General features: G+C 44.5%; 1 protein-coding gene across 1 annotated transcript in view; it reads right to left on the bottom strand.

The window, feature by feature from the left end:
* The window catches only part of LOC105533645, a 113517-nt gene that overhangs the window by 42886 nt on the left and 61817 nt on the right, over positions 1–8814 (bottom strand). The window lies entirely within an intron of this gene.

Raw genomic sequence — 8814 nt, 5'->3', positions numbered from 1 at the left:
TTCTAGAACTATCTAACGGAAGAGTTGAGGAAAACTGAAAACGCCCATTGAGGGACCTGGCTCCAGTCTCCTGGCGGTAGGCGGGAGCATGACTGTGATTTCAGGAGTGGAATCCAGTTAATTACATCCTTCTGGGTGTGTCAAGAGGCTGTGCTAATTAGAAGAGGATTCATATGATGCATGTTAATAAGTTACATATATAACTCAATAGCCTCAGAGGCTCATGTGATTATCTATGTATCTCTGTATCTATCTATATATCACCTATCTATACACATAAATATATATGCATGCAATCAATATATGCACAAACTATATCATATTTTATTACAGTATATCTAACAAGAATAAACTGTATATACATATGTTCATGTGTCATTTATATATATATATGTGTATATATATAAAAATATATATGTGTGTGTGTGTATGTAATCACATGATCCTTAGAGGATTTTTCTTTTTTTGAAATGAAGTCTTGCTCTGTCACCCAGGCTGGAGTGCAGTGGTGCAATCTCAGCTCACTGCAACCTCTGCCTCCTGGGTTCAAGGGATTCTCCTGCCTCAGCCTCCCTAGTAGCGGGGATTACAAGAGTCCACCACCATGCCCGGCTAATTTTTGTATTTTTAGTAGAGACGGGGTTTCACCATGTTGGCCAGGCTGGTCTCGATCTCCTGACTTCAGATGATATGCCTGCCTCACCCTCCCAAAGCGCTGTAATTACAAGCATGAGCCACCACACCCAGCCCCTTTGAGGATATTGAGTTATTTTTACAATTCATTGATATTCTGCCGAGTGAATATTGTATTGTTTTATCTTGTATACATTTATTGATGTGGCGTATGTATATGCCATTCTTTTTTTTTTTTTATTTGAGACGGAGTCTCACTCTGTCGTCCAGGCTGGAGTACAGTGGCGCGATCTCAGCTCACTGCAACCTCCGCCTCCTGGGTTCAAGTGATTCTCCTGCCTCAGCCTCCTGAGTAGCTGGGACCACAGGCGCCTGCCACTACTCCTGGCTAATTTTTTATATTTTTAGTAGAGACGGGGTTTCGCTGTGTTAGCCAGGTTGGTCTGGAACTCCTGACCTCGTGATCCGCCTGCCTCGGCCTCCCAAAGTGCTGGGATGACAGGCGTGAGTCACCGCGCCCGGCCTATGTCATTACTTTCCATGGCAAAAACCACAATTACTTTTGCACCAACCCAATGCCATTTATTTCACCTCAACCTCTATCGACACCGACTTCTTCTCTGGTCATGTGTAGCTTCTCAGACAAATGTGTCTCCTGAGAGAGCGTAGGACCACCCTGGCTGGATGGCACCAAATTAGAGAGTAACGTGTGGGTCAGAAGTTGGTCTCTCGTAAGCTAATGCAACAACTGGTGGCTGTACTATCCTTCTCAATCCGAGCTTGTAAGCCTCCAAAACTGAGGATCACCTGCTGGTTTCTGGTGAATTTATGCCCGTAAATACCGTTTCGTGGGTGCAGCACACCAACATGGCACATGTATACCTACGTAACAAACCTGCACGTTGTGCACATGTACCCTAGAACTTAAAGTATAATAAAAAATTTTAAAAAAAAAACAACAACAATCAAAATGAAACAAAACGGCAACAACAACAAAAACCCCAGAAACTCACTGAGGTAACATTATGTATACTCATCAGATATAGCACTCACTCAATTGTATATTTATCACTATTTATACGAATATTGTATTTCTGGTCATACGATTTGTAGTAAAAATGATCCATTAAGTTAAAAAAAAAAAAAAAAGCCGTTTCATGCAGGTTTCATGGCTCGGGAGCACCGCAGATTTCATGATATTAAATTGTTCCTTCTGACTGAGCTCTGATTGAGCTAACTGACGCTACATTTAATTTCAGGGTGGACTGAATCGAACAGGTTTACTAATAAAAGCAGGAGGCCAGGCGCGGTGGCTCACGCCTGTAATCCCAGCACTTTGGGAGGCCGAGGCGGGTGGATCACCTGAGGTCAGCAGTTTGCGATCAGCCTGACCAACATGACAAAACTCCGTTTCTACCAAAAATACAAAAATTAGCTGGACGTGGTGGTGGGCGCCTGTAATCCCAGCTACTCGGGAGGCTGAGGCAGGAGAATGGCGTGAACCCGGGAGGCAGAGCTTGCAGTGACCCGAGATGGCGCCACTGCCCTCCAGCCTGAGTGACAGAGCGAGACTCCATCTCAAAAATGAAATAAAATAAATGCAGTTTTCACTGGACAGCAAACTGCAACTATCGACATGGTTTTAGCTTAGAGTTGAGCAAGAACTGCTGGCTCATCCGCATTAGGAGGTCACAGTATGAATTTCCAAGAGAAGTGTCAGGTTTCATGGCTCTGGGTGTTGCGTTGCTTGTAAACAGTTAAAAGATTTCTTTTCTTCCAGCTGTGTTGTGAATGCATCCCTAAAACAAAGCCACAGACTTCAACAAGAAATCCCACGCATGAGAATGATGTGTGTGAGCTTCTTTCAAAAACGCGTGGCAGAAACTGAACTTGCTCCGAGCTGCCAAAAATCTGACAAACAGCCCACTGTCAATCACCCGTCATGGGTTTCTCGTTGCTTTGCGGAGGCTCATTTTAGCTTTCAGGAAAATCTGCGGATCCCAAAATAAACGACTGCAATGGTGCGGTGGGCTGCCGTAGAGGGAAACAGAGCCACGTGGTTCAAAGGAGAAAGGGCATGAGTATGAGCTTAGCCACAGTGGGTTGCTTTAGAGGGAAATAGAGCCGCATGGTTCAAAGGAGAAAGGGCATGAGTATGAGCTTAGCTGACTGGGCATGAGTACCAAGGAAACTAAGCTACCACAGCCTTCACAATGAAGAAGAAAATGCAGGCAATGCACTCTTGCTCTTAGAAACTGCAAAAAAAGAGGATTAGGTCTCTAAACTGTGTCAGGCACAGTCAGGACCGTAGACATCTCACTGGGTCTTAGGAATGGTACCATGTGCCCGTGGTTGGTCTAATTTTAACAACAGAGAGTTGAGTGCAAAGCTATATGAGATATCCATTCCTATTTCTTTTTTAGCTCACTAAAAAAAAAAACAGACCCAGGTAGAATCCATCCAGTAAAAAAATGAAGTCAATGAGGTGAATGTCTGAAACCGGTGAATATTTCCAATTCCTGTCCTAGTTGAAGAGGATACAAAACATCAAGGGGACAGACACACCAATGATACCCTCAGATGTTGAGATTTTATGAGATGGCATCCCAGCTAGTGATTTTATATCTGACATCGGTCATGGCCCTAACAATACAGTTTAAAATCATTTTGGAAAAGTATTGAAGATGCCACAGTCTAATTCTCAAACTAGAAAATATTCAAAGAGACCCGTAGAGACCAAACTACATGCCAACTTTTCTTCCTCATTGTATGATCAGAATCACATTTTGTCTACCTTGACAGGGTGCCCTGTCATTTTTTTTTTTTTTTTTTACTTTTTTTGTTCGGGGGGAGATAGAGTCTCGCTCTGTCACCCAGGCTGGAGTGCAGTGGCGCAACCTGAGCTCACTGCAACCTCTGCCTCCTGGGTTCAAGCGATTCTCCTGCCTCAGCCTCCCGAGTAGCTGGGATTACGGGCACCTGTCACCACGCCAGGCTAATTTTTGTATTTTTAGTAGAGATGGGGTTTCACCATATTGGCCAGGCTGGTCTCGAATGCTTGACCTCAAGTGACTCATCTTCCTCGGCCTTCCAAAGTGCTGGGATTACAGGAGTGAGCTGCCACGCCAGGTCCAATATTTTAATGTTTTTTAGATCACTTTGTAACTGCTCTTTTCAAATCTTGAGTCCCCAAGTAGGTGTCACCTTTACCTTACCAGTTTTCATAAACTGTAAATCTCATAGACAATCCATCGTAACCAATATTTCTCCATCATTGTAGGAAGCAGATGATGATCTATCTACTGAGGTCACCTGGGGAGAGTGTGATTGACATAAACAGATAATCTCCCCAAGGCAGTCTGACCTCTCTCTCCATGAACTCTGGCAGATGGATCTCAATGACCACCTCCATGTCCACTAAGGCAAGTTAAGTATGGATGAATGAATATGAATATCCCAAGAGGGAAAGCTGCTTTGGTGAATTTTATGTTCTATTGTCCAGCATCCAGTTAACAGGCAAAATACAGAATATTTCCATGGAGATACGGTACCTGCTTTTGCTTCCAACACGCAAGATCTCTCTCAAGAAAGAGAGAATTTAGTGTTCTCTGTTCTTCAAAACGGACATTCCAACCTGAGCCATTTGAGAGAGAGCGCTCCACAGTAAGCGCTTTCTGTAAATATAAATGGGGCAGTTTCATGACACATCTCTCCACTTATTTTCATCGGTGTGTTTAGGTGTCTCTTCTCTTCTCTGTCACCGTGTTGCAAAGCAGAGCCTTTTCCATCTGGGTAAAATGGAGACCACCCAGGGCAACTCCAAAGTGTCAGATTCTATTAGCCTTATCCCATAACCCCATGAGAAGGTCATTCATATTCATCAGCTATGCAGTTCCGTTTCTAGAAATTGTTAATGTACTCAAGATGCCAGCTTCCACATAGCCAACTGCCATCAGGAACCAGACAGTCAGCAGCAGAGGAGAAAAGTGATCAGATCTGGCAGGAGACTGTTACTGAGGCTAAAATTAGCCTTGGACGACTCACAGAAAAAGTTAATTGCTTGTGACTGCTAGATTTCTGTCGGTGGCAAAGGTTCATTATGACACAGGACACATTGCACTCTGAGCATCTGCCAGTTTATTTTCCGCACGGGGCACGGACATTTGGTGAGCCCTTCCCATGCATGAGGCATGGTGACGAGAGAAGAACTAAAACCACATTCTCCTTCTGAAGGGATTGACATTCATGAATGAATAATACTTAAATCACCTAAGTATGAGGGACTCATGTCACGTCTGGAATACAAGTACAATAGCCGGGCACAGTGGCTCACATCTGTCATCCCAGCACTTTGGGAGGCCAAGGCGGGTGGATCACCTGAGGTCAGGAGTTCGAGACCAGCCTGGCTAACATGCTGAAACCCCGTTTCTACTAAAAATACAAAAAATTAGCTGGGCGTGGTGGCGGGCACCTGTAATCAGGAGGCTGAGGCAGGAGAATCTCTTGAACCTGGAGGCGGAGGTTGCAGTGAGCCAAGATCGCGCCACTGCACTCCAGCTTGGGCAACACAAGTGAAACTCCATCTCAATAAAACCAAACAACCAAACAAAAAACCCAAATAAACCCATAAAAAAAAGTTTGGGAAAAAAAAGAAGTACAATAAAGGAGGGTATTTCAGATGGGGGAATGATGTATATGGGGTTCAGAGGATCTTCAAAGAGCAAAATTTGGGTTGGAGCTTGAGTTCCTTTCCTGAACTTGCTATAACAAATTTATACAAACTGGGTGGTTTACAACAATATACATATGTTGTCTCATAGTTCTGGAAGACAGCAGTCTCCGATCAAGATGTTGGGAGGCATGGTTCCTTATGAGGGTTGCAAGAGAGGAAATTGGCTCATGGCTATCTCCTGGCTTCTAGTGGCCCCAGGTATTCCTTGGTGATATGGTTCGCCTGTGTCCCCACCCAAATCTCATCTTGAATTTCCACGTGTTGTGGGAGGGATTCGGTGAGAGGTCATTGAATCATGGGCGCAACTCTTTTTTATGCTGTTCTCATGAGAGTGAATAAATCTCATGAAATCTGATAGTTTCATAAGGGGGTGTTTCCCTGCACAAGCTCTCTCTTTGCCTACTGCCATCCATGTAAGATGTGACTTGCTCCTCCTTGCCTTCAGCCATGATTGTGAGACCTCCCCAGCCACACAGAATGGTAAGTCCATTAAACCTCTCTTTCTTTTGTAAATTGCCCACTCTCGGGTATGTCTTTGTCAGCAGTGTGAAAACAGACTAAGACACTTGGCTTGTAGACATATCACCCTGATTTCTGCTCTTCTCTCCAGCACAACCTTCATTTTGTGTCTTTTCATCCATCGATTATGACAACACCTGTCATTGGAGGTCATACCCACCCTGTGGTCTCGTCTTGTGATCTTTACCTTAATTGCATCTTCAAAGACCCTTTTCCATCATAAGGTCCCATTTCCCAGGGGATGAGAGTCTGCACCTGAATCCAGACCTTAGGCAGAGTACAATTGAAAGGGGAGAGAAAAGTAAATATAGCGATGTTTAAACCCATCAATCCTTTTAATTTTCCTTGGATTTTGAGAGAAGTATGGCATTTTGAGCATCCAAAAGCTACAGAGAGACTTCATCAACAAATTTTAAGATTCTCATGTGTTTCATTATGTCCAAGACTTTTGAATACGTTCATGATTGGAGGATGACGAAAATGTTAAATCCTGCACTAACTGGTATTGACAGCGTGTCCATGTCAAAATGATTCATTAGAAAGGCCAAGAATATCACTGTTTAGCAGGGAGAGATGGAAAGAAAAGGCTACCTAGAAAATGCTCATGAAAAATCAGTACAAGATAAAATTAAGATACCAAATGAAGAGTTGGCATGCTTATTGATGTTTCCTTCAGGTTTGATTTCTGCCTGGTTTACCACTCTCTCCTCCTCACTCACTGGGGAAATTAACTTTATGGGTTCTTCTCCTGTTCTTGCAGGTCTTTCTTTTCTTTTTTTATTGCTTTATTTTTTTAATTATATTTTTACTATATTTTTTTATATTATTTTTATTTTATTTTATAATTTTATTTTATTTTTATTTTTTATTGAGACTGGGTCTCACACTGTCACCCAGGCTGGAGTGCAGTGGCGCAATCCCGGCTCACTGCAACCTCCGCCTCCTGGGTTCAAGCAGTTCTCCTGCCTCAGCCTCCTGAGTAGCTGGGATTACGGGCACCTGCCACCACATCCTGCTAATTTTTTGTATTTTTAGTAGAGACAGGGTTTCACCATGTTGGCCAGGTTGGTCCTGAACTGTTGACCTCGTGATTCACCCGCCTCGACCTCACAAAGTGCTGGGATTACGGGCGTGAGTCACTGCGCCAGACCCTTTCTTTTCATTTCTGTCTATGTGGGGCATAACGACTGCCTGTTTAGAGATTCTCAACTCACTCTTTCCCTCGGTCCTGAGCCTCTGACTGTCTCCAAAAATGGCCTGAGCCTCGATTATATTCTGCTTCTCAGCTCTAAATAGGTAACGGTGAAAGGATCGCAAGCCTGCAAAGAAAGGCTAACCGTTGTCTAGTGGAATCCTCCTTTGCTGCACAGATGGAGAAATGCCTGCCATGAAGTGAGTTCTGTTCTGCAGAAAGTTTCTTGGTCTTGAAAATGCAAGTTCTGTTGAGGTTGCTGCACAGATGGAGAAATGCCTGCCATGAAGTGAGTTCTGTTCTGCAGAAAGTTTCTTGGTCTTGAAAATGCAAGTTCTGTTGAGGAGGTTGAGGTGGGGGAGTCAAACAGGAGGTGTGAAGGAGCCGGACTTGGCAGCGAGTCTGGGTGCTGACAAGCGGAGACTCAGAGACGCCAACCTCACAGGTGATGAATTGCTGCTATTACTCTGCGGAAATCTGTGACTTTCTAAATCCAATTACCCAACCATGGAAAGTCCCCACCTTTTCTCTCTGACTGTGTCCCTGAGAGAAGGAGCTTTGCTGGATGGAGAACAACCTAGCAATGCCACGTGTGCTGGTGTCGGACTTTTGGATATTACTCTGCTTCAACTTGCCTGGTGGTTTCACGCTATTCTGATTCCTTTACAACGGAATGCTTTGTGAGAAGATGGCAGACACAAGGCAGATCCTTAGAATAAACTGCCGATGATATTCGCTTCTTATGCAATCAGCCAACACCCGGAACATGAAGTTTGCCCCCTGTTTTTACCACAGCACAGGTTCAGAGCTTTAGGAGCTGGTGAAAAGTAATTCTGGTGGTGGCCATGGAGCCACTTGGCATGAGAGCTACGGGGGTGATATCACCCTAAAGAGATGAGTGTTGTTGAAACTGTTCCTCCATCTCACCTCTCCCTGTTTGTCTAAAGCCAGACAAGGTCCACCTGTGCGTGAGTCATCCTGTACCTGGGATTTGTACCTATTGGTCATCCACCTGGCAAAGTAACGCCGCTTAATGATGTTTCGTGGAAGAGTCCCATAATTCAACGTCAACGATGAAACAGAGGCTGAAATGGTTCCTGGCACTGTTGGTTCAGAACTTTTGGAGGAGACTTGTTCCCAAGGAAAGGAGAATGAAGACGGTCTCATCAAAATTCCTGGACTCTAAGATACACTTATGCAAAGCCAACCAACCCTCGCCTCCTGAGGCAGCAAATGCATCGTTAGGCCAGAGCTGTCTTCAGCAGACTGAGGCTCTCTTCCAAGTCATACGCTGCAAGTAGCAAGGTGCATAGACCATGTGCCTCTCACAGAGTTCACATGTCTCCAGTTCGCTCGCTAGAGATGATGAAAAAACGAAAAAAACCCCTTCAATTTACACAATTACAGTTTGGGTACGATTTCCATCCACTGCTTTGAGTGTCTGTTAAGAAGTATTCTGGGCCAGGCGAGGTGGCTCGTGCCTGTAACCCCAGCACTTTGGGAGGCTGAGGTGGGCAGATCACAAGGTCAGGAGTTCAAGACCAGCCTGACCAACATGATGAATCCCAGTCTCTACTAAAAATATAAAAAATTAGCCAGGTGTGGTGGCGGGCGCCTGTAATCCCAGCTACTCGGGAGGCCTGAGGCAGGAGGCGGAGGTTGTGGTGAACTGAGATCATGCCATTGCGCTCCAGCCTGGGCAGCAAGAGCGAAACTCTGTCTCAAGGAAAAAAAAAAA

The sequence above is a fragment of the Mandrillus leucophaeus genome, unplaced genomic scaffold, assembly GCF_000951045.1.
Source record: "Mandrillus leucophaeus isolate KB7577 unplaced genomic scaffold, Mleu.le_1.0 Scaffold127, whole genome shotgun sequence".
Lineage (NCBI taxonomy): Eukaryota > Metazoa > Chordata > Mammalia > Primates > Cercopithecidae > Mandrillus > Mandrillus leucophaeus.
Note: the sequence above shows the minus strand (reverse complement) of the source record. Positions and strands in the feature narration are given on the sequence as shown.